Source organism: Borostomias antarcticus, assembly GCF_949987555.1.
Source record: "Borostomias antarcticus genome assembly, chromosome: 17".
NCBI lineage: Eukaryota > Metazoa > Chordata > Actinopteri > Stomiiformes > Stomiidae > Borostomias > Borostomias antarcticus.
The window spans coordinates 17,835,725-17,862,752 of record NC_140250.1 but is presented as its reverse complement, the minus strand read 5'-3'; positions in this window follow the sequence as shown (position 1 = coordinate 17,862,752).

Sequence of the window (27,028 nt, the reverse complement as noted above, 5' to 3'; positions counted from 1 at the left end):
CTTCAATTTACATTATACCTTTCCTGGCCTCACGCACCTGCACCACTCTCACATAGCCCAAGAACCAACAGCGCAAACTTTTCTCATTTTTTCTGTAGTCCAGTATTCACTGTTACAGTATGATGGTGGCAGGGAATAAAGTAATTAATAATATCTGACTCCAACTTTGTATGCTATGCATTAAAGGGTTATGTGTCCCCTCTTGTGTTAGTCAAACAGTGAGATGCCTTAGACTTTTGATACTCTTATAGACGGGGCTTGATAACGGTTCTGGCCTCTGTGAATAGCGTGATCCTACTCAACCACTCAACAGAATTAACTATTTACAAAGCTGACAGCTAGAGGCTCAACAGACATGTACGAGTTAGAATGCAACACTAATCAATGATGCCTCTGGCTAGTTAGCCCTAACGCGATAGTGAAACTATCCCCTATAGAAAAATAGCATGTATATGTAAGCCAACTCTGTCATTACCAATACCTGTAGTATTGATTATTACCTGTACATGTAATAATCAAGTAACATAAGGTAGTATATAAAATTGTGAGCATTAAATGCAGGCTAATAGATTTATTAGCCAAATACTGTAGCTAATTAAACGATCAATGAATCAACATATTCCTTACAGCAACCAACATACCTTCAACAATGGTGAATAAGACAAAGTCAAAAAGGCAACACAATCCAAAATGTACTGTTTGTCCTAAACAGAACTTTGAGTAGACTATGTGCCTAGCACACAGGAAATCGTATACTAACCGAAGATTCAAAGTAATGTTATCATTACTGTTCTTCAAATACACCCGAAACGTATCAAAGAACGCATCAAACAAACCAAAAAGTAAGAAGTGGGAGGACACCACCCTGGCCATACGTGTGTGTGTGTAATAAACCTAATGGGAGCAGAGATAATAACAAGACTATAGGCAAGCTGAGCTGGACACTTAATGTGAGCGCACAAGCCACGTTCCACAGACATATTTAGAGTAACACCATATTAAAATGTATATTTGGTGGGAGAGGGTCAATTTTATTTTTTCAATCACAGTTACGCATTCTTATTTCCAAGCACTCTAATGTCCTCCAGTGACCGCTCATCTAAATGACGGACAGTCCCTTTTACTGACGATGACTGGGGTGTCCAGTCAGTTCACTCTAGACAAGTGTACTACTGCTTGTTGTAATGTAGCTTTGGGTTTTAAAAATGTAAAAAAACATAAATAAAAATACAAATTTACTGTTGCTTCCAACAATTGCTGCAATCACCAAATAGAGTGTTTTGGATGATATGCTAGTCTAGCACCCCATACTTTCTACTAGCATGGTGGCTAATGCTACAGTACCTGAAACCAGTACGGTTTCTCCAGAATGCCTGGATTATAGTCAAAAACATCTTCATCCTTTTTCTACACTGCCAGTAAGTGCAAAACCAGCTAAATGTTCAAAATCTTGGAGCACCCATTTAAGTTATTATACAGTTATTCGCTGCTATTATGAAAATTTCACATGATTAGAAATGAGCAAGGATATCACTTTTATTCTTTCAAACACTATATTGAATGAATGTATTTATGAAATAACTTTTGGTAAACCCACCCACCATGTTTGTGAATTTGCTCTAAAATATAAAGTAGGCCTAACATGGTGATCAGGCCAACATTCTCACCTGGTTATCATTTTGTCTTTTGTTCTGATTTCAGGACCATGTGGTCAAGGTGTCTGTGCGAGTACGACAGGAGAGAATACCAACACCTTTTTAAATAAATAATCACACCTGTGTAATGTTGTAAAATTCCCTTCCAATATAAAATGACTGTAAATAATCTCTAACAATGAGGGAGAAGTACTCAATGATTTCATTCAAGTGGGGTCTTATTAAAACAAAAAATGATCTGCAAGACTTGTGAAAGTATTTGTGATGTTTGGGGGGCTGGCTGACCAAGGTGTCACCGGTCTTTGATCAGCATACAGTATGGTGATCATATAGCTCTCTGGACCCCTGTAACTTGTTGAATATGAAGAATACATAAATGAATGCTTGAGAAGGAGAATTTCCTGTCATCTTGGGAACAGCGTTTTGGCTGAGCGGTGCAGTAAATCTGTTATTAATTTGATGTGATGGAGAGGGGGCAGGCAAAATGGTAAGTCAAGACACCGTAGATCAGCTCATGCACAACATGAGACTCCTTGTTTACTTGGCATTGGAAGTTGAATTGTGAAGACACTGTGCACCTCTGACCATTGGTCCCTCCAAGGAGAGACTCCTACAGTATTTTCATAGGAATCACTTTAATCCAAGAGGAACAAAACACCTGAAGTCAGCCATCTGTTTCTAGTCAAGGTAGGCTATTGATATAATTTGGAGCATAGTTTCAAATTAATAAGTAATGTCTGAACATGCTGTTGTAGTACATAGCATTTTGGACTATTTTCAATACATTGCAATACTGAGTAAATACTGTAGGTTTAAAAAAAAAAAAAAAAATCCAAATTACTTTAATTAAGACATTATTTGTGTATTGTACCTTGGGAGTATGCAGGGGTTGATGAATACAGTGGCATATCGCTATTAGGAATTAACCTGAAACGTTTGCTGTTACTTTGTGAAAACTGGTGACAGCTGTATTATCATTTCATTGTGCGTTTGTCCAGTCAGCACAGCTAGTGTTACGGGGCTGATGGTGCCTGGCCAAATAACGTTTAAACCTTTAACTGGTTGCTGAATGGGTCGTAGCATTTATCACACGTTTCAGCTGCTTCAAGTGTCATGTTTCTAATGTCCCTCTTTAGCACGGAATTCTACAGTAGGAGAGTACTGGATGACATGGAAAGATGAAGGTGTGTGTGTGTGTGTGTGTGTTTACTGCGGGGAGGGGAGATTGTCGTAGTAGAGATGTCAGTTACTGTTATAACTGTGTTGAACCACTCACTTACCATTCAAGGGATACAATTATGTACAAATGTAAACATTATCTACCATGTTGTTGTTCAGTATCATAAATTAAGATCTCTAAACATTGCCAGAAAAGTGGTATTGAAATGTGCAGCTAAGGTATGAACGCCCCATCATCATAATGTCATTGATCCAATTCAGAGCAAAAGTTGCTTTGATCATCACATTATGGATCCCCTAATCTTAATCCTGTAAAATGCCTTATTGTTTCCTAACATGGATGATGTACAACAGTAAAAGCCTGTGTTTCAAAAGCTGAGCATCTTCTGTATCTGCAAGATAACAATCATTCATAGCATCTGGAAACTGTTCAGTACATGCGAGTACATAAAATGTGTCGGTGTCCTTGCCAGCATACTGCCTGCCAGGATAGATTCCTGTCCACTTCAGCGTCAATCATTCTGAAAGCGAACCAGAGATGTCAGTTACTGTAATAGCTGTGTGGAACCACTCACTTATCATTCCAGGGACAATAACATACAAAGTCCTACCTCTACGATATATCTGTTCAGTATTATAAATTAAGATCTCTAAACATTGCCAGAAAAGTGATATTGAAAAATGCAGCTACTAGTAAGGTATTGCACTTATGTAGCACTGCAAAGTTGGATAGAATATCTCATCTCCATAAAATAAAAGCCTCAAAAACGATGTTGCTTTCACAAAATAACCCTCAAAAATGATGTTGCTTTCACGGAAAATGAACTGGACATGATTTACTTTTATTTCCTGTTGTTGCAGTGAGCCTTCCTGACACTGATGCTAACCACTAGCAGCCCCTCCCTGGATGAAGTTCCTGGTAAAGTGAGATGCGCCATGATTTACGACCGGCAGGCCTTCGCCCTCGCCAGCCCATGTCAAACAGACTTCTAGAGATCCTCCAGCTGACTCAGGGGAGAGGACACGTCCACAGAAGCAGGTGCTGTGGGTTGGGGGGTAGCTGGGGTTGAGATATGGGGCCAGCGTCCAACTGAGGCAGGACTTATTAGCCTGGCAGGAATCAGGTAGATTACGACCTGATTGATGACTCGGCTAAGAGGGAGCCGCGACCGAGCCACCGGAGTTCCTTGGAACGTGGCCTTTCGGGAGGCTGTCGTTCCTGGTATAACGAGTTCATCTGTTGGTTGATCCCATGGTACCAGGTGCAGAGGCTAACCCCGAGGTTGAGGTTGCACACGTTTATGATGGAACATGAGTAGACCGGCGAGTAAGTTATGTCCGTGTCCCAGAAAAGGCATACACACGTCCCCCACTTTAGCCCTACAAACAGTTATGGGCTGAGTACATAGCCTTGGTGCACCTCAGAAACATTGCAATTCTACGTATTGTTTTCTTTATGTTTCTTTTCTCATGAGTAACAATGTTAAAGTATGTGAGATGCAGTATATAAGTGAGTAAGGTTTGAGTAACAATGAATAATAGTCCTAAATCCTTCTTATCTTACTGTTTGCCAACTGGTAGTTTGTTCTGTTGTCAACATACAGATAAACAAATGAAAAAAAATGTCTTTGGTTCAATTCAGAGCAAAAGGAGGGGGGGGTCACATTATGGATCACCTGATCTTAATCCTGCAAAAATGCCTTATCGTTTCCAAAAGCAGCTGGAAGGAGTCATTGGCCTAACATGGAAAACTGTAATCAAACATCTGGAAACTGTAATCAAAGGAAAGCACATAAAACATGTCAGTGTGTTTGCCAACACATTGCCTGCCACGATAGATTTTTGTCCACTTTAGTGTCAATCATTCTGAAACCGAAACAACTCAGCCCATCAAGTCAATTTGAAAACCTCTGCCACAAAATGGCATGTATGAAAACCTAAAACTTGGAATTATGGAATTAAGCAGAAGATATGGAATTAAGCATTCCAATATCTGTCTATATGCGATGCATATATTGCACTCACTCAGTCTTTGCCAAAGAGGTACCTCTGTAACCGAGTTGGATTGGTTGAACACACGCCTCAGTATAAATACCGAGCCACTGAGCCGCTAGCTTTTCGGTGGCGTAGCTGGTTAAAGCGGCGTTTATGAGAGGCGGTCACATGTGTTTGTAAGTCAGAGGACCCCAGTTCGAACCCAGCGTGGGCAAGTAGGGTGGGAGCCGCTGACAAGCAGCCCAATGACACCTGCTACACATCATCACGGACTCATTTCAACACGGTCCCTGTGAATTGCCCAATGAAATCTGGTATAACATTAACATCAACTTGGAATGCTGCTTTGGGAGCCAGCTGTGGCAATGCTTTCATGATGATGATGTGTGTGTGTGTGTGTGTGTGTGTGTGTGTGTGTGTGTGTGTGTGTGTGTGTGTGTGTGTGGGAGGGGGCACATGGAACGACTTAAGAACTTAATGATGCTGGTGCTACTCTCCATATCTTTAGAAACCTCCCTCACCCTGCTTTTATTTATTTATTTATTTATTGTTTTTTGTTTTGTTTTGTTTTTGGGGGGGGGGGGCTCCTCCCATGGCTATTGCTTTCTTCCTTCCATCCTTGCTTCCTTCTCTCCTTCCTTCCTTCCTTCCTTCCTAACCCCTCCTTTCCTGTTCAAAAGCCTCCCCCCCCCTCCCCACCAGTCCTGCTCTCCCCAGCAGCCTGTAGCCGTCTTCCCTTGAGACGCCCACCAACCTGCGACCCATCCCAGCATGCCTTTCTTCTGACAGATGAGGTCATGCTGGAACCATATCAGTGTGATACAGGCCCATACAAGGGGGAGCCAAAACTCTGTTCGCACATGAAATCAAGATAGTTGGGGGCATGTTTCTACAGATATACCTTGCACCTGAGAGAGAGAGAGAGAGGGAGAGAGAAAGAGAGAGAGAGAGAGAGAACTGAGAAAGTCAGTGACAAGGAGAGATACCCTGACAACATGAGACTGGTTCATAAATTGTTATTATGATGATAATAATGGTGATCATGGTGATATAATCGCCTTTTATTATGTCCTCCATGTTAAACAGCCGTGTCACAAGAAAGGTATTCTAAATATCACCGCAGGGACTAGTTTATCAGCACAGGACACAAGTTTAGATTTAATAAGATGTTTGTTCTCCGTACAGATCAGGAACACAATTATTGTTTATCTGCATAGCAGGTAACTAAGTTCATAAGTCGGTCTTTATCTATGTACATTCCAACCCATGTTCAGTTTTTCATGGCTTGAAAAGATGTGGAATGTAAGTGTGTTTTCCTTGTTTACACCACAAGCATTTGTTTCTAGTATGGTCAATTTGTCAGTAAATATCGGCCCTCAATATAACACAAACTTCAAAAACCCATTACGCAATACCTAGATGCATAGAAATTAATAAATTTTCTGCATTAGGTTACAGGTTAGACGTGCAACTCAAGTCTAGTGGTTATGGTTAGGGTTTGAGATAGGGTTTGACATGCAACTCTGAGTTATTTGGCTAAGTAGAATAAAAGCATTGCACTGGACTGTTTTTGAACCTGAGACACAGATTTGGCTTAGTAGACCAAAAAGCATTGCAGTTGGCTTTTTTCAAACCTGGGATTCACACAAATTGGATTGCAATCCAAGCTGTATGCCTTTTTTCCTTCTTTCACAAGTGTTTAAAATGTACACATATTATGCGAATGGCCGTTAAGTTAGTACTTTGTGTGTGAGAAGATTTGTAGCCCAAGAGAACCACCTTTATACTCATGAAACTGAACGTGCTTCATGCTAAGGAACGTCTGTAGAACGAAGGGAAATTCAGCTTATTGAGCTCACACTCTGTCTAATGCCTTTTTGATACAGTAATCATTGGCATGTTGTTTTAATACCGACTACGGAAAGTGAAACAAGACGCACTGGTGTGTCCCCCAGACTTGTAACTTCACTGTCTCGCTATTCACACACACACACACACACACACACACACACACACACACACACACACACACACACACACACACGCACACACTTACCTAGACAGACTGCCACTGAGTTGCACAACGCCCTACACCCCCACATCCCACAAGGCTATACTCACTTGGGCTTATATAAAACACTCAGTAATACACACAGTTGCTCTTGAATGGAGTGCAAAGTCTTCGAGTAATAGGTGCTTTTTTTCTGTGGCTGCTTGTAACATTTCGTCACGTCTTTGCTGCGGTTTATTTGCTGTGGGTTTTCTCCTGTTTTTAGCTAGCGAGCTGCGCTAACGATCTGCTGGCAGAAACTAAGTGTGCCCTTCCCACAGGCAATAGCATTCGCCATGTTTCAATTCCAAACTCCCTTTGTGATTTCTTTGTGATTATCAGGTTGTTTGACACTAGTGAAGCGTTCGTATTTGACACACTACTCAGTTAAAGGGTCCGTGAATAAAGGTGTACGCCGTCTTCTCAGTGGAGCGATGTGTCGAGTGTTACTATAGAAGCCTAACTACAGTTTCATGTTTTCTTCTCCTCACTCGTCACCAACATTTGTTTTGGTTTCCACACGGTGCGAAGGAGACAGCGCTCGACGCACGCCGCACAAGGACGAAGAGGTGTGATTAAGTGAGTGACGAGGCTTTAACAGAAAGAGACATTAGGCTCTCTCAATCCTCTCCTTTACTCGACTTTGACGAGTTGCAGAAGGAAGTGTCTGTCTGTCTGTCTGTCTGTGCTCTGTGTGCTGGCACCGAACGCCGTAGCTAAAGGCTCTTTCACGATCAGCCCTTACTTGTTTCTGAACTACCTTTCAAAATAACGCAGGGGTAACATTTGGTAGTTGCAGGTGAGAAACACTCTCATGCCCTTGCCTGTCCTGAGCAATACAGTTATATATGGGCACTAGCTCAATAGTTTCAGTTCACTTTGGGCACTTTGCTAATTTCACATCACTGACACGCCACACTTTGAAGTGTTGGTTTATTTGGAGGTGTGGATGATGAACTTCCAGTCAGGGCTGGCTTGGATGCGGGATTTGGCAGCGAGTCTCAATGGATGCCATGTCTTCCAGTCTCATCAGTTATGGGTGGTCTACCAACAACCTGACCTCATTCCAGCCCCTTAGGACTTTATAAAATAGCACTGTGGCTTTTCTCAACAAGGTTTGTCCCTATATAAAAGCAAATTGTAACTACTACACAAATACAAAATGCTGACTTGACACTACTGGCCTATGATGTGTGTGTGTGCGCGTGTGCGTGTGCGTGTGTGTGTGTGTGTGTGTGTGTGTGGCAGAGGTGTGTGTGGCAGAGGTAGGCTGGGCGTGGTGGAGGGTTTAAACGGGTTGCACTTGTAACCACAGGGTCCTGAGATTGATTCTAGCAGAGCGCAACCCTTTTTGTTGTGGTAATTCCTAACCTCATTAGTGTGTGAATAAATGCTTATTAACAATAATAATAGCCATATCAAGACTCAAGGCTTAGCATATTAATCCCTTTCATATGTATTCTTTGCCTTTCCAATATATTAATGTAGGCTACAGTATATCTTCCCATCCATATTTTCCACACCCCATGGTTGATGATTGTCCTTTGTGCTGCTAGCTATATGTTAGGGTACAAATGAAGATAAATGCAATGTTTTTTTTTCTTTGTTTTTTTTTTGATTGACAGGCTAATCAGAGGCCCCTTTGATACGAAAATAAAATGAATCCACACCCCATGGTTGATGATTTTCCAATCCCTTTGGACCGTCAAACCACACAGTCGTAAATTTCATGGTGCATGTCACTAATGCACTCTGTGAACTATCTGCCATGAAGTGTGTGACTAGCTGCGTTTGCTCTCTGGCCATACACACGTCTTCTCTCATCAATTAACCCCAGGCTCCTCACTCCTCACTAACCTCTCATCAGAGTGGCTCCACACACACACACGCACGCGCACACACACACACACATACATGCACACACGCACACACGCACGCACACATGCACACACGCACACACACACACATACACACACACATACCCACACGCACGCACACACACACACACACACACACACACACTTCCAGCCTCTCCAGCAAATTCTCCAGATGGTTTGTATTCAACACACTACACCATTACTGTGCTCCATCCACATATGTCTGTGTTGATGCATTATGACTGAATGGGTAGGGGGTTATAGCACACTGATTCAGGGCATTTTTAATTCATGTTTATGACTTTGTATAAGATTATGATTAGCTCAATTGTATATAGTACCCGTTCCTGTGAGTTATGATTATACAGTCTGCCAAATATCATCAATTTAAGTGTAAAAGCAATAGAACAAATAATACATTACGTATTTTATATAAACACCATGAAGCGGTAAACGGTTGAGACATTACATGTCTGGGTTTATCACTGATTCAATAAGGTACCTCAACATGGTATGTGTACATTAACCCTCATTTAATGGGTCCTATGCATATGGTGTGTTATGGCTAAGGGATGCTGTAATAAGAACAAGCTGCAGGTATATAGTACAACATAATATTGACCAACAATAGCAAAGCATTCTGGGAAACCATTTTTGGTTCAAAAATTGATGGGGGTGTGGCATAATATTCTACTCAATTGCAAAAAGATAACATGTTTGAACAAGTCCTATGAAACTCAATACAAAATTATCCACAAATTATATACAGTACCTCTTCAGTAATGAGGAGTAAATATGCCTGTCTATCCTCCCCTCTATGTCCATGCAAAAGTGGATTAGGTACCCATAGTCACTCATTATGGACCTTCCCAAAAATTGGATGCTTTTAGGCATCTAGTCAAGAAGAGATTCTGAAACAGCTGGGGATAACAATATCCTTACACTCCACTGTGTCCTAGGGGCAGATGTAAATAACATCACATCAAAGGGAGAGCGACACTTAATAAGTGTCTACCTGTATGCGGCTAGGCTATCAATCCTGCACACGTACATTGATGAAAGTCCTCCGAGTACCACCTTAGGGCTTGAAAAAGTACTAAATATGATACCTTTGGAGAGACTCTCACATATACTAAGGGGTACACTTGTTGAGTTTGTGGGAGTGCGGTCCCCCTCAGTGCCGTGGGTGGGGGATGACTGGCAATGAGTGTTCTGGGTGTTGGGGGATGAGTGTTCTGGATGGTGGGGGATGACTGGCGACGAGTGTTCTGGGTGTTGGGGGATGAGTGTTCTGTGTGTTGGGTGATGAGTATTCTGGGTGTTGGGGGATGACTGGCGATGAGTGTTCTGGGTGTGTTGTGGGATGAGTGTTCTGGGTGTTGGGGGATGAGTGTTCTGTGTGTTGGGGATGAGTATTCTGTGTGTTGGGGGATGAGTGTTCTGTGTGTTGGGGGATGACTGGGAAAGAGTGTTCTGGGTGTTGGGGGATGACTGGGGATGAGTGTTCTGGGTGTTGTGGATGAGTATTCTGTGTGTTGGGGGATGAGTGTTCTGTGTGTTGGGGGATGATTGGGAAAGAGTGTTCTGGGTCTTGGGGGATGATTGGGGATGAGTGTTGTGGGTGTTGGGAGATGACTGTGGATGAGTGTTGTGGGTGTTGGGGGATGAGTGTTCTATTATCTATTATGTGTATTATCTATGAATATTCACTATCTATTCCGCTGTACTTTCCCCACTGCTGCTGTACCTTTTACACTGCTGAAACCCCAAATTTCCCACAAGGGGATTATTAAAGTCTTATCTCATCTTATTTACTTAATTCTATTTTTTCATGTTTCCCTTTGTTTGTTTGATTCTGTCTGGTCTTTGTCAGTTTGTAGTGACTATGTGATGTTAACTCTTTTGTCTTATGTTGTGTCTTACAATACAGTATGTAATGTCATGTCTTGTTTGTTGTCATGTGTGCAAATAAAAATATTGCGCAAGACTTCAAACTGTAAGATTGTAAACCACCATCAAATAAAGGCTTATTGTCTTCTGGAATGATTGGCTGAATTGAAAGTGCATTGAACCCTTGAGTATTGGATGAGTGTTGAGGTACAGTAGGTTAAGTGAGTGTTATTCTTTAAGCCCGGGTTGGCACCATGTTGCACCTCACAGTCTTTCTAGACGTCAGCAGTGGCACTGTTTGTTTTGGATACCGCCTGTATCAAATATCATCCCCAACGCCCAACTTCTCTTTACAATCACTGACAGGGAAGAATTCTTTGGCACTTAACAGATGTCTCTGTTATTGTAGCCGCGATCCAAAGACAGACCCCTCTTTCCTCCACAGGGACGAAGCTGAAGCCAGAGCTTGTGGGCAGTGCTGGGGACATTGAGTAGGGTACAACACCGAGCAGGGACCCTTGGATTGGAGCTAATCCTCGTACTAACATCGCCACACCATTTTAATGCCACATCATTCATAACTTCACACACCCAATAAAAAGGGCCCTGCTAATGTTTAAAGACAGTCTGGAGACAATGGCAACATAAAAAGACCAGTAACATGGACATTGGCTTCTCTCTGAACACTGTAACAGGGTATAAACCGGACTCATAACCCGTTGGGAGGAGTTCTTTCAAGGCCTGCTGGCAGAATATTTTGCTTTTTTGACCATAGGCGGAATGTGAAAACCATGCAGGAATTCAAGGCACTAAGCTGGCATATGCTGCCCTGGTAGACTACGTATGGGCAGAGCCCCGAGAAAGCCAAGCTTAGCGGTCTGCGGAGGTATGCGGGGGTTTAGAAGCGCCGGGCCGCGTGGCGATGCTCGTGGAGGCTGCGCGTGGGGGTGGGGTGGGGGGGGCATGGGGCATGTCACCTCGGGCAGCCCGGACGGCCGGGGAGGCATCTACCCGCCTCGCTCACTCTCCCGGGCCCGGCTGCAGACAGGAAGTGGTCACAAGGAGGAGCGTTGTCTCACCAGCCACACTGGCTCTCGCCGACTGGACCGGCTCCAGGATGGAGGAATGGCTGGACGGTCTGGGGATGAGTGGAGGTTTTTAAAAGGCCTCCTGGGTAATGGGGTGTGGGATGTGTGTCTGCGGGCCTGGCTGTACGTTTGTATGTTTGACTGTGCTTGTCTGTTGGCGTGTATGTGTGTGTGTGTGTGTGTGTGTGTGTGTGTGTGTGTGTGTGTGTGTGAGAGAGAGAAAGAGTCTACAGTTCTGTAGCTTTCATAGGCTCGAAACCCATTCATCCACAACTTCAGTGCGTCAAAAGTGTGTCCATAGGACGACCTCAAAGTGACCTCTCGTGTTCTCTCTTGACCAGGCCAGAGGTGGACTGCCAGTAGGTCTCTGTTATCCTGTTTAGGGTGGACGTCAGGGTAGACGTCACAGGATGGGCTGTTTCAGTTTGCCCAAATACACCTCGCCTATCAAAAACCCATTCTAGATGACCTTTAGTATTATTGAAATGAAAAGTTCAACAATGACAAAACAATGATATTTTGATGACTTCATTGCTTGCTTATACAGCTGTCAGAAAGGAAGGGTTGGCCCATAAATGATTACTGTAAAAGTGGTCCTCTGTTGTAAATGATTTGGGCCTAATACCAATAGGGACAGTGTCATACTAAGAGAGTTTAGTATTGGTGGCTCAAGCTAGAACCGTCCCATCCACCTTAACAGTGTAAAGGCCAATTTGTGGTTGCCATCTTGAATCTCTGACTTTGCTGGCTTTGCCAGCTTTGCCAGCAGAGTTAAGCAGCATCTCACCTCAGTGGTGTGGACTGGGTGTTTCTTGTGTCTGTTGTGTGGAAGTGTGGTTTCAGCTAAGTGAGTGACTAATATCCTGACAAACAAAGATTCATGTAAACGGTACTTACAAGGGCTACGGTGCAAACATCTTAGTCGTGGGAAGGAACAGTCGCTCAAAAGCAAATGCAGATTTCCCCCAGCCACATCCGGCCCCCTCAGCCTGGTGAGACCCTCCTGATCCCGCCAGCTCACGTTCTCATTCCGCTCCTCTACGGATCCGTGTGGCCAGGAAGTGCTGTACTGGCCGATACGGAGGTGGTTTAGTTGTGGCGATGGGTCGAGGTTAGCCCGTGATAGACAGCAATAGACAGATGGTTCGTCCAATCGCCTGCCAAGTCTTTTTGAAAGTGCCTGCCCTTTTCCAAACACTTTCCAATGACAACTTCCCAGATGGTTTTGTGTAACAAACCATCTGGCTTGTCAGGTTAACCCCCCTCTCACCAAATCTTGTACTATTTGTGTATCAGCCTTTATCACTATCTGTAATATCAGCTCATTCAAAATGCTACTTGAAATCCTCTCAATAACTTGCTTGAGTCTGGCTGGAGTGCCATGTGGGTGGAGTTTGATTTTTTTGGGAGAAGCCCTTTGGTACCATGTCAAGACAAGCACAGATACGTAATTACAATTATTTAAAACGGTGTTTCAACCCAGGTTTGGTAATTACATACTGTACTATAGCAATTCCTATTTAACTACAATGGTGTTACTGCAGGCACTGTATTATAGTAATATAAAAAAGGTACACTTCTGCACTTCTCAGAAATTGATCGCCTCATACTCCAAGTCTACTCAAACGCAATGGTCTTGCTGACAGTGTGCACCAAACTGTGCAACAGCACTAAGCACCATTAAATTGTATAATTACAAGGTAATGCTGTGCTTGTGAGTGCAGTAATTTCCAACTCCCAGCATTACACTCAGATGAAGTTCAGGTTTTATGGAGGCAAACTGTACTTAAAATAATCCTCTCACACTGTATCACAACACGTACACTCTAGTTTAATTTATTGTAACTGAATCTACAGGACAAGTTTCTTTTTTGTGTTTCCCTTTTGCACTACTAATTTGAGACAGGTTGCATTAACAAACACACAGGTCTTAATGTAATGTAAACATCCTGTCAACACAAGGGTTTCCTGCTCCTGTTGCGTGGCTGATTTAGAGAAAGACCATAGAGAAGTCGATGCTTCCTCATCTTGGCTGCTGAAATGTGGACTCGCGAGGCTTGTATGAGTCTTTGTTATGTTGTCATGAACGCCATGCGAACAAATACCAACAATTCATCGATAACGTCACTGAAATGTTCTTAGTAAGAAGAATATACCAGAGGGTGTAATTTGCAGGAAAACAGGATAATATTACAGATGAATAGAGGGAATTCCAAACTTGGCGTTTGAGATGTTTGGCTTCCTTGCATTTGATTTAACGATTCAAAATTTGATTTAACGATTCAAAAGCTCTACTGCAACTCATATCATATTCCTGATAACACTGAATAACCTTTTGCTGTTTTTACATTGACTATACCCCTTGCTACTGACTATACCATTGACTACACCATTGATTATACCCCTTGCTACTGACTATACCATTGACTACACCATTGACTTTACCCCTTGCATCGTATTGCTACCCCATGCTGGACTTGGACTGATGCAAGAGACAGAGAAAGTCAGAAGAAACTGGTAGTAGGGGTCAGAGGGAGATCAAGTCCTCTCCTACTTAGCTGCTGGAGCTTGCGATCATGGGAAGATATTGGAGCCAGAGAGAGAGAAAGAGAGAGAGAGAGAAAGAGAAAGAGAGAGAGAGAAACTGAAAGACAGAGGGAGGAAGGTAGAAGAGAAACAATTGTCTGGAGGGTGAGAAAGAAAGGGTGAAGGACTGAGAGAAAGGGGGTGGGAGAGCGAGGGTAGAGAGTGAATGATAGAGCGAGGGTGGGAGAGAGCGCGAGAGAGAGAGAGAGAGAGAGAGAGGGGGGGGGGGGGGCTTGGCCTAGGGACAAAGCCCCCTTCGGACCCCGGCTTGGCTGCTCCGCCGTGGCTGACTTCACACGACGCACCTGAGTACACAGATTTATCCACACAGACCGGCGCGCAGGGGCCGGAATATTCCACGCGCTGCCTCCTGACATCACTACAGCTGGTGTGAATTTAGCTGAACCCAGCCCGGTCCAGCTCCTAGCGCTCACTCTCTCCCTCCTCCTCACGTCTATGTCTCTCCTTCTTTTTTTCCTTCCCTCGTTCCCTCAAAGGCCCAGCTGATTCAGGCAGGTCCCTGGTGGCAGGGCTGGCTTATACAGAGTCCAGCAGCTCCGAGACCACCGAGTGTGACTCAAGACTGCTTGACGCGAGGGGAAAGCAGTGGTTGAAAGCAGGGCTGTTTGACCATGTGGGGCCCTGTCATGCCTGCAAAGGGACCTTAGAAGATAGTGCCATATGTACAGTAAATGTGACTCGGACCCACACTTAAAACCGCTTCTATATTCAGTGTTCATTGTAGATGGAGTATTGTGAGGTGGGTTTTAAGTGTGTTTGGCAGTGTTTTTTTTTTTTTTTAAACAAAACAGATTTTGTTAAGAAATATTGGTGGCCAGCTGTCATATGCACCATTTATCGCAGAAATAAAAACCCTCAATCTTGGACAGCGAGAAAGGTTTGATTTCAACTTATTTTTGAGTTTCCATAGACATTACGGTATTATGCCTAAAATCTCTCAGGATATCGCCAACAACTTTTCCATATGATGACATCGTATGGCAGTTTGTAGAACATCAAATGGTTCCATCGAAGGATGCAGGCATGGCGCGTGCCTCGCGTTCATAAACAATCCCCCTGCCTGTCCAGTGTTTTCCGTCGCAGGGATGGATAGCTATAACGAGAGTTCCAGCGTTCAGCTATTTTTAAGGTTAGAGACAGGCCGGGTTGTTATTGCACTTGAGGTAGCTAGGCCTTTGGGTGTCGGATCATTCCGCAAAACTGTACTCGAGAGTTTATGGCCCTGAAAATAACTGTCCTACCTAGCCCTCCAAATACTCCCTCGATAATCACAAAGTGCGGCCATCCATAAATGAACGCAGTATCTGCTTAAACTGCCGCCCGACCGATATTAGGTGAAATTGAGTTCAAGTGCATGTCGGGAGCTAGGAAAACAGATTAGATGGCCCTCAATCTTCTGCGTGTACATGTTCTGCCGCGGGGGTAATTACTATCAGCGTGTGGGGAGACCACAGGGCTTTTCATCCACGGCTGTTTATTAGGATTAGGGAATGGAGGTTTTCCCCCCGTCTTATATGAACTCCTCTAACTCGCAAATGTGACCGGGCCCAGTAGATGAGGCTAAACATGGCCGAACCGCTGTAATCATGGTCAAGAATCAGCCCAAACAATATGGCTATCCATCCAGATCTAATACGCAATGCGGCACTGATATCACATGCAAAGCCTTGCAAATATTATTAAATATAATATAATATTAAATATTACTGATGAGCCACCACCAGACCGTTTACCATAACCTACTGAACACCCTAAATACATGTGTTTTAGCAGAGACAGAGAGGGGCATTACATATTACAAACATATTTACATGAGGGAGCAGACACATACTTAAACAGATTTTCAGTATATCGTTTGTTTTTCACTGGCAGGCGTACAGTCAGCTGACTCTAGTCTCTGTGTGACATGCAGTACAGTGCTGTATGTGGAAAATCTGTGTGGGCAAGGATTAAGATGATTCTCAAAGTGAAACATAAAGGTGATTGGCTGGTGGCTGAATGTGAAAGGTGGCTGAATGTGTGGTATTTTAGCACATGTTCTTTTATTGATCAATATTAGACCCTCTGAGCCTCATCAGAAAAAGTGATTGACACCCACACGCACCCAGCATTCATAAAGGTCATGGTGAAAGGTCAATGAAAACACTTTTTTGACCCATTTAATCACTGGAGAGGGACAACATGTCTGTGCATGTTTGTGTAAACAGGGTTTACACTTTCTTTTTTTTTTTAAGATTCCTTTTCTCCCATCACACCAAGCAAACTAAATCAAGTGCATGTTGTGTTTACTGTACCTCAAAGCATTTTGATCAAGATCTGATTTGCAAATCTTTGAACAAAGAGCAAGCTACAGTATATCGTCAGGAGCTGTGGTCTCGGCATTCACAGAGACCGAGGGAAGAACTTAAAGTCGCACTGAAATGGACGTTTGGGATCATCTAACTTCCGTAGTTTTACGTATTTCCGATGCAAACAAGCTATGAGGGTGGGACATAATGTTTAGAGGAATTTGATTGGAACATTGACAAGTAGACGGGTTTTAAGAACTTTAGACAGATTCGATAGAAGGATAGCGTTGATTGACGGGTGGATGTTGTGAGATTATTGGCCTAAAATCTAAGGTACCTGTTGTTGTAATTGCATGTGACTTACCGTTTTCCAGGAAGTAAGAAATTATATACTTTGATATAAGATTACAACAAAAGTAGAATTTTGTAATTTTTTTGCATACATCATTGAATAGGTGAACACTATGACCAATTATGTGAACCAAAATGGGACAGAATGCTTTTTTCATTTCATTGCGACTTTAAAATCTGCAAGACTCTGAAACAGACTCTTCCATGTCCTCCCGGGGGGGTGTGGGTGTGGGTGGGGGGTGGGGGGGGTGCTGTTCAAACGGCCGTCTGAGAGCCACAAAGGCCTCCGTTCACTGTTGCGCAACTTTCCTCGGGGCCAATGATATCTGCTGGTTCTCATTTAGTAAGTCATTCATTTGCAAAAAAGACCAGCCCACCCCACTATACCTTTGTTATTTATTTAGGAAATGCCTGAGGAGTTTGACCTCTAATTATTCTCTGAGGTAGGGGAATGATATAGAATTCGCAAACACATTTCCTTGATGAACACGGCCCTGCATCCTGCATCCTTCCTCCCTTCCTTCCTTCAAGTACTCCTTGATTTGACAGGAATGGTCAACAAGACTCACTGCAGGGCAGCCAGGCCATGTTAGAGTTCATCTATACTTATCCCAGAGAGAAGAGGACTAATTAAGGAGGCATTTTTATTTAGGAAGATTTTGAAACTCTGCACTGACTTAAACTAAAAAGACAAGCATTAGCCCACTACAGTACGTTGCAGGCTTGTATAAAAAAAAATCATCCTACAGTATTTCCAGCTGCACACAGTAGTGTCACATTGATATATTTCTACAATAAGCAAGCTGTAGCTATCAAACATGAATATGTATAAATCAGGCCTTGAAGTTGGAGGGTTTGGCAGGGAGGGGGGTGTAGAAACGGGGTGAGAAGTCGATGGCTAACTAAAGCCAGAAGACTAGCGAGGGGTCCGCGCCAAGTATTAACCGCATGGAGATCGCAGCAGGTCTGTAAATCCCTCGCCCGACCTTGTTTGAATCACCATATAAGCAACATGGTGCTTCAATTACCTGCACTGCTCATCAGCATGTGAAACTAATCAACGCACGGGACAAAGGAAAGTGCTTACACAGCAATATCTGAGAGGTTCGCTGAGGAGAGGGATCACCTACACAATATACACATGGAAACTATGACTCAGGCAGAGAACCTGCAACTCTGAATTTCCAGGCCTGAGTATTTAAAGAGCTGCCAGTCATTGGGCAGCGTTAGAAAGGTGCACAACACTGGACGCAGGTGAAACTAATAACTTAGAGTGTATCAACATTCCCAGAATATGTTGAATTGGCCTTAAAAAGTACATATTCACACTTTAAAATGGAGGATGATATATGATATACATTCAGAATTTTAAGTAGTAGGAGCGTACCTCAAGGGATATTGTTTAATAAGTTTAAGACGTGAATCCTGAGTAAAATATTTTAGTCAGAACAGCTCTGAGGTGTTAAAAGCAAAATTGGACGATAAGACCACCAGTTTGACTTCCAGTGTACACCCGATTTAAGACATGATATTCACACAAGTATTAACATTTGACTTTATTTCATAGTTGAGGTAACAGTTAGCAGCTGTGCATGGTGTGTACACACATGAGAAATGTACGTACAGTAAGAAAATGTGGTATTTAATGGGGAGGTACTGTGAACTACTTTTCAACCTGAATTTTATTTTAGACTACACATACCCTGTATGTGAAAAAATACCTCTTCCACTCTTGGACATAACCTTGAAAGGCCTTAGGGACTCTGAGCAAAGAGGAGGAACATGCTTACGTCACTGGAAAAAGTGAGGGGTGTGAAGCTATATTACAATTTCATAATTACATACACAGACAAGATAATCCTTTACAGCATAATGTAATCAGGTCACAAACCAACAAAGCGGTATGCCACTGAGCTCAAGGAATGTCTCGCACACACAAGTGGTTTCCATTTTTGGGTTCTCAGCTGAGCTGGGAGTATGATTTTTTATTTGCTTCTCTGCACAGAAATGCCACGCTCGAATGCTTACATATCTCAGTTTATGACATGCAATTATATTAAAACCACTTAAAGGAAAACATTTTTGCTTCAATGTGGAGTTGTTTTAGGTTACCAGTGTCTCTACTGAACTGTGGGAAAACAGAAAGTGGATAATGTAGTGTTCTTGTAGCTGCTGGCGGCATGCACACTATAGGTACAGTCCACGTTATTGTTTTACCTCTGTACCGTTGAGAGGAAAGCACATAAGGTCTCTCGTTTAAAAGCGGAAACAATAACAACACAATGGAGCCCTGAAACGAGAGATAGCTTTGCTTACCGGTGGCCTTGGCAACAGAGGAAGCAGTCTCGGCCGAACGGCAGTTTGTTGGCAATACTGCTCCCACTGGGGTCATTGCATGTAATTTGCGTTGATAATTTACTATCTTATCATAACATACCGTTAATCTGGTATTACAATATTCCTTTCTGTTTCCAAAATGTTTCTTTTGGGCGTCTGGTGGGGTCATTCAAGTATTTAGCTGCTGAATGGCTTTTGCAGGAGCAGTAATATCCTGACAACATGTTTCTTCCTCTGAAACATAAAACTAAACAAGTCCCCATGCAGTCATAAAGTGCTGGGTTGACCTTTGGCCTAGTCACTGATTATTTAGAGACAAGGGCAGAGTTTGTGTTCTGGGATGCACGCATAAACAGATCATGAAAAAATGGGCCCCTGGACCTGGATGTGTAGAGGGCCCCCCTCCCTACCAGCTCCCCCCACCCCCCTACAGCCTCCCCCTCCCTACCAGCTCCCCCCACCCCCCTACAGCCTCCGCCACAACACTGTTGTTCTCAGTTTGTTTCTTTTAAAAACTGTAAATGCGAGGAACCTGCTGTAAAGCATCTGACTGCCTCTTTTTCTTTTGCTGCTCCGCTTAATATGCTCCATTTTACACGTACGGTTCTTTATCAAGATCAAACAGATTGAACCAATTGACCTTGTGACCTGCACCTGTGTGATCTGTCTCGAGTTCACAAACATTAATAGTGCCCTCTATAGACTAGTTTTTTAGCCTACTCATTTATCTAAAGGTAGCCTACATTCCCACCCATTAGATTAACGAGTACTGTAGGCTATAGAAGATATGTAGTCCACACAAGCTTCTCTCTTTTTTTAAAAGACGTGGGCCCCTATAAACTGTTCAAAATATTAATGTTTTTTTTATGTCTGTGTAAGGAATTTCACCCTAAATTTCTATTGGTGTCCCTGCAACAAGAAATGCAAAGGGCCCCCTGAGGTCTTGGGCCCCTGGGCTTGGGCCCGGTAGGCCTGTTCGGTAATATGTCTTTGGATGCACGTTAACACTGCATCCCAGCCACCTTTAGAAAGAGTTTTGGATAGGTTGGAGCATCACTGGCTCTACTCCCTCATCCTAGTGTTTTAGTGATAACAGGTTAGCGGAGCCCTTATATGCGACCCCACAAACAATCACCCTGCAACCCAGTCCGACCATGCTTGTGACAAATAGCATTCTTTCATAATAGAAAATAAACTGCTGAAGGGTCAAACTTTGCACACCCCTAGAAGTTTGTCTGTGTTAACATTATTGGGTAACACTTTAGAATAACTATCCCTTATAAATAGTTAATAGATCATTCACAAAATAACTCTGTGAATGAGTTATTACTGTCTTAACAAATAAAAAATATACTAAAATAGCATTAGTAAACCTTATCAAATGAGGAATAGTTGCAACTTTAGAATAACGTCCCAATACGGTCTATAAACTATTGGCATCTTAATAAATATATTTACTAACTTTTACATAATGATTTGTTACTCACTTCTAAACCTTTGTGTTTAAATGGGTCCCCTGTTGAAAGGCCAGATAGGGCCAGCTGTAAGTGGGGATCAACTAAGTCATAAGTACACAATTTACTAATCGCACACATATATATAGTATAACACCAATGCAGTATTTGCATATAATCAATGCTGTATTGAAATAATGCAATGGGATAATGTCTTACATAAGCCTGTACTGCTTACACATTATATAGACAAAATAATGGTGCAAACCTTGTGTATTACTGTAGTAATGTATGTAAAATACAGTTTATTAGTACTAACGGAGGTGTCAAAACACTGCATGCTGGAGAACCTTGTAAGTACAAAAGTAATTTTAGTTTACCTGAATTGCCTTGTGGTGCTCATTTGAATTCCCTGTCTCTGAGCTTTTCAACAGTACTTAATATCTCACTTTATACATTTTGTTGTATGACATGCATCCGTGCTATTTACAAAACCGTAGAACAAACTACTCTTCTCGTCTTGCTTTTTTGTCATAAAAGTTCATGAGAAGTATTTTTCCGAGGTCTCTTGCAGTTTGCTGTTGAAAGGCTGTGTTCTGGGTTATTGAAAGGACGGGGAGCGGCTTCTAGAGTATTCTTTTGTATGAGTTTTAGCACTTTGAAGTTGCACTGTCTATGTTAATGAGGGACTATTCATGCAAGTTGTAACTGGCACATTTCAATAATTAACGTATCCCAAATGTTTGCTTTTCTCATAGCACCAAAAAGCTAATGGGGTTCGAAAGTTAACAAAATGCTCTAGGGGCCTTCTCAGAGTATACATTTAATAGCCTAAAGCTGGGACTTTAATACTTGTTCCAAAAAGAGAAGAAAAAAGTTTCCATAATCTATCAATAAAGGCGGGACTCTGGTGTGTGTGCTGTCGGTGTGTATGCGTCACAACCAGCCCTCTATGAGGTCATATGCGGCAGGTGTAACTGCTCCGGACCTAAAGAAGCGCATTGTCGACTGTGAAGCTGAGAAAATTCACATTGGCTCATTTGAACATGTCGTCATACACTGCTGAGTTCCGCCTGTTCTTTCATAACATGTTGCTCTGGCGTATGTATGTCTACTGCCCCCTGGTCAAGCCAGCCAATAGAAATACTGCTCCCAATAGAACTTGACACTATAAGTTAATACAAACTCACTTTCTTGTCGTTCTGCGTGTTTCACTGTAGTCCGAAAGAAACAATTTCTATAGCTAAAACAGTAGTCAAAATTTCCAGCTTGCTCTATTGTCTTGATGAAGGCCAGGGAAGCTTTTTTACAGTTCTCCTAGATTGACTCAAATGGGTTAACTGTTTTTTTTTCTTCCCTCTGAAAAATTAGTGGCAGGATATACGTATCCCTTTATTTCTGTAAAGTTTGCAGTTTGCAGAAGTTTCTAAAATGTGCTATGTAAATAAAGTTTGGTTTGATGTGATGGTGCCCTGTGCTGTATGTACAGTAGGCTACATCATGCATATGTGGAATTGTATGACAATAAAGTTTGACTTGAGCATGTGGAATGAACAAGGGCATGCACTACTTCTACTAATTGTAATTCTATGCACTAGTAGTCTTAATTAGGGTTACTTCTTAAGAAAAAAAACTCTTATAATTCTCCACAGCTATAGGAATTACTGTATACAGGACCACTGAACAGATTACTGTAATACCAAAAGAGCTCGTGGCAATGTTTTCACAAAAATTCTTGTTCCAGCTTAGGCTATTAAAAGAAAGTCTGAACTCTCTGATTAGCAGTGACGTCTATTCTGAGACTATTTTAGTGCACAGAAATAATGTGGGGTATATGTTGTGAATTCCAAAATAATTTCCAAGCTCCTTTCAGAAGGTATATGAGACCATCCGCTTCCATTGATAACTACAGATATACAGTATCGATTCACACCCATCCATTTCAACAAACTTTCATGTTAAAAGGCTGTTCACTCCAAAATCAAAGTTGTTGATTTTGTGTTGTGACGGTCCCCTTGGTTTTGCCTGCCTTGCTGTGTTCTTGTGTATCTGTGTTCTTGAGCCGGTTGTGACAGTGTTTACAAACAAAAAGAGGCTGACATCATACCAAACGGAGGCAGGGCACGTGAGCAAGTGAATCGAACGTGCGGCGCCAGAGCTTCTCGGACTTAAAGCACCACATACTGTAGACGCATTAGTGCCCTAACAGTGGGCTAACAGCCTGAGTGAAGCCACTTACTTGGCTAAAGAAATTCCAATAAAGAAAAACAAAGTTAGCTCCCCTTCATCCCGGATAAGCAGCGCTGCTAGCTCAGACTCTTAATACAAGAGTGGATAATATGCAGGCATTGGTCTATGACATCATCATCATCATCATCATCATCATTCTGTATGTTCCATGAATATGAAGAGGGGCATCTTTTGATTGGAGCAAGAAGTGGAAGTGCCTCATGCGTCAGTGTGTAATTGCTTTGGAAGAACGAGTGCTGTGAGTACTGGTATGTTTTTGCAAGCAATTAACCAATTATGGTCATTACATCTTCGGGGAGATTGTACACTCTTCCTATGTCTGTTTTCCATGAGGAAACAGCATCATTCTAAACAACTCTGTTGATAGCATTTTCATTTGCTTTTGTGGTAGTATGAGTATTAAAGCACTTCCTGTAAAAATAATTGAACATAGGTCAAAAGCTGCATCCGGATTGATTATGATACTTCAACATTAAACATTATTACATTAGATTATAACATTACACATCTACATATAGAAAATATATAACTAGAAGTCCTAAAGCTCTCAGATGTGTACACAATACACAGTGGGTAGGAGATTTGGCTCATTCGCTGATTTCAGGCCTCAAACATCTGGGATGATAACATGCAAACTCTTTCCACAATCAACTGCTCTTGTATGCAAAACTGAGCGTAAGTGACATCACAGCAATCAATCTCCCTCCCCCGATACACACTGAAAGAACGGCGCAGTCAAGATAACTGTTGACTGCCATCTCATTGGCCGCATGTAGGAAGTGATGCATTGTGGGGTTCGAGGAAAGAGGAGTCCTCGATGTTTTGCACGGGCGTCACTATAGTGTCTGGTAACAACATTTTTTTTCAGAAAACAAACAGGAATTTTGTGGATGCGGTCCCAAAAGCTGTTATCGGGCGCCGATTTTCACACACTTAAGCTCAGCTGGGCCTGGCCCTGTCACTCGCCATCTTGTCCCAAGTGCTGAGAGGGCCGTGCTTCTGGTTTCCAAAATAAGTCATCAACAGGGCCCGCTCTCCAGAGCGAGACAAAGAGGGGCTGATATTCGCCTGCGCTTCTCACATTATGGCTTGCAAACAGCTGAAGACAACCGCATCAGACCATGGGATGGACTACTATAGTGACTGAATAGGGAACTGGGTCTCTTAACGCGTTGGGTAACCATGAAAAAAGGTTCAGAAACTCTTAAGTAGTGGAGAAGGGGATAGTTGGTGGTGGTGGGGGTCCGGGGGGGTCCGGAGGGGGGGGGGCATTGGTACATTTTGTTCCAAAAGGGTGTCCCCATTATCCTCTGTCCTCTTTCATGAGCCTTTCGTGAAGATACTGTAGGAAGACCGTAATGTAATTTTGCACTATTACTGTACTGTAAACACGAAAACCAAATCAGTGTCAAAACAAATGTATTAAGTCGACATGAGAGCCGGATAACGATTTTCTAAATATAGAGTGAGTCTGTGTTTTCTGCTACAGTACTCCCTATGTTCACCTAATGTGCCCTATTTAATCCCAATGACATCAATGCTCCAACTACCACCAAAATATTGGCTGTGACGTTAATAGATAATCTGATTTTCCATCCTTGTGGGGCAATCCCTCAAATACTGAAACAAACCCAATCATTGTTTAACATCCGTCCCACACCAACAGATTTAGGTTGCTTGCTCATTCTATCCTGACGATGGCAACAATGTTTAAAGCTCTGGAGAAAATATATTGCGTCATATGAATTCCTCCCTTCCACGTGCTGTTGTTAAAACTCAAGTTTTCAGTATGTGATGACTGTGTGTGTGTGTGTGCGTGTGCGTGTGAGAGAGAGAGAGAGAGGGTGTGCACATGCATTTCTCGGTACAAAAAGCTGCCATGAATTATACGGTCTGGATTTGTTTTGACAAGTGTGAATGAAAAGGTAAGGGGTACAGACAACTACATGGCTCATCACTCTTACTGAGAGAGGAGAAAATCGCCCCTACTTAGACAATCTCACTCATTCTAATCTAAAAGGACTATAACTGATCCTAGACCAGCTGTCATTCCACCTAGAGACCTAGAATAACGCCTAGAGAGAGGGGGGGGGGGGGGGGTAGAGTGAGGTGTAGGGGTATCAGAATGGCGGACCGGTGAGAAAGAGCAGGGTCCGTCTCGTTGAGCCTCGGCGCTACGAACCTCGACCCCCGCAGTCCCGGAGGGGGAAGCGCTCTTCCCCGCCTCAACGCCGGGCCGCGGGATCCCGCCCCGCTCCTCCAGATGGCCCCGGGTCAGACGGCGCCGATCCCACAGCTTCTGCCGGCACCTCCAGCTGTCGGGCCGGGCCGCGCCGGCGGGGAACGGGACCGGGGAACCTTTCCGGCGCTCATCACTGGAGACCAATTTGTGGGGTCGCTCGACGGAAATCCCTGCCCCCACCCCCCCCGCCCCCTCCAGCCCCCAGGGGTGTTGTTTTATTGTAGAGACGAGGGCGGAGGGAGGGGGGCACCCCGTTTATTTGCTTTAGTGTTGATTGGTGAGCTGGGAAAGGTGTGCCTTTGAGCAGATTTAAATCCACGTTTCTTTTTTTTTACATTTACGCGTATGTTTTATGTTTTAAGCGTACGTTATTTTCCCTGAGTGGGAAACGTGTGATAGGACAAGTCTACGCCAACTGACTGTGCCGACGCAAGTTGAACTCTACACACTGACCTCACGCCCCTGTTTGCATTCAACACTTATACCGGAGGTTAAAGTACAGAAAAGTACAGGCTTTACCTTGGACAATAATTTGTATCTCATTTTAACTAGCGAAGGCAATTCACTAAAAGGTATAATCTTACACGTGTCACATACATTTAATCAATTTACATAAATACATTCATACCGTACACTTTGAAGCTTTATAGGTGGTAATATGAGCCTCTTTTGGTCCCTAGCAGTATACAAACAATATCAAATGATATGGTTTAAGTAGCCCCCTACTAAAGGCCAGTATGTCATGAATGCCTAATTGAGTCATCCCACTGCTCGCAGGGAGACATTCAAGCCTATTTATTGAGGTTTAGGCAGCTCCAGCACCCTCTCGGTTTACACCCTGAAAAGGCTTAGCAGCCCGATGGCAGCAGGCGGGATATCGGAGCCAACGCGTCCCAGAGACAGGGTTAGGGAATGGCCAGCCCTCCCGCTAAAAACTCCCAGCTGCTTCTCAGGGCCCTAATTTACAGACCCAGGTGCTCGGGCAGCATTTGTAACCCAAGTCCCGTCCGATGTTAGTTGTTCCAAAGACAGCTCTCCGCAGAGCGATCCTTATAGTGGCGCGACAAAGCGATTGTTAAAAGTGTAATACTTGTACAACGCTTACTGTGGATCAGCTGCTGGAGAAGCAGGCTGAGAGGCTCAGTGAGACCATGTGATTATGTGTGTTTGTATCAAGCAAATGTACAATAAGCATGTGTGTGTGTTAGTGTTTTCCAGCTATGAAATAATGGATTTAAATTTTTGCACCGAAGCCGATCTGGTTTATTTTGGAGGAGGAAACGTGTTTTTGGACTCAGCGAGGCCTAGCGAGTCTAACGGGACCAGGCGTTTTCCTGAGATTCACCAGTGGAGCGAATAGCCGAAGACAAGGGAATGCACCAACGCCTACAGTGTATTTGTCGTATTCATGCGTGGGTGTTTACCTACTGTAAGTGATTTTTGGTTTTGGGAAAAAAAAATAATGTAATGTTTAGTTTGTCCCTGGCTTTCATATGAGCCTACAATGGTCTTAGGAGACCTACAGTACAAGACCTACTAAAGAAAAGCCCTGTTTGTATATGTAGGGTGGTATGCCGCTATGTAGAGTTATTTTCTGTTAGTAAAAATGGCTAAAATTGTGTTGATTCTTACAGAGGTGTTTTAATAACTTTAAGCCATTTTGTACACAAAATGGCTTGTGTGTGCGCACTAGCGTGCATGTGTGTGTGTGTGTGCGCGCATGCTTGCGAGTGTGTCTTGAGTGAAGTCTTGGCATTGCTTGAGG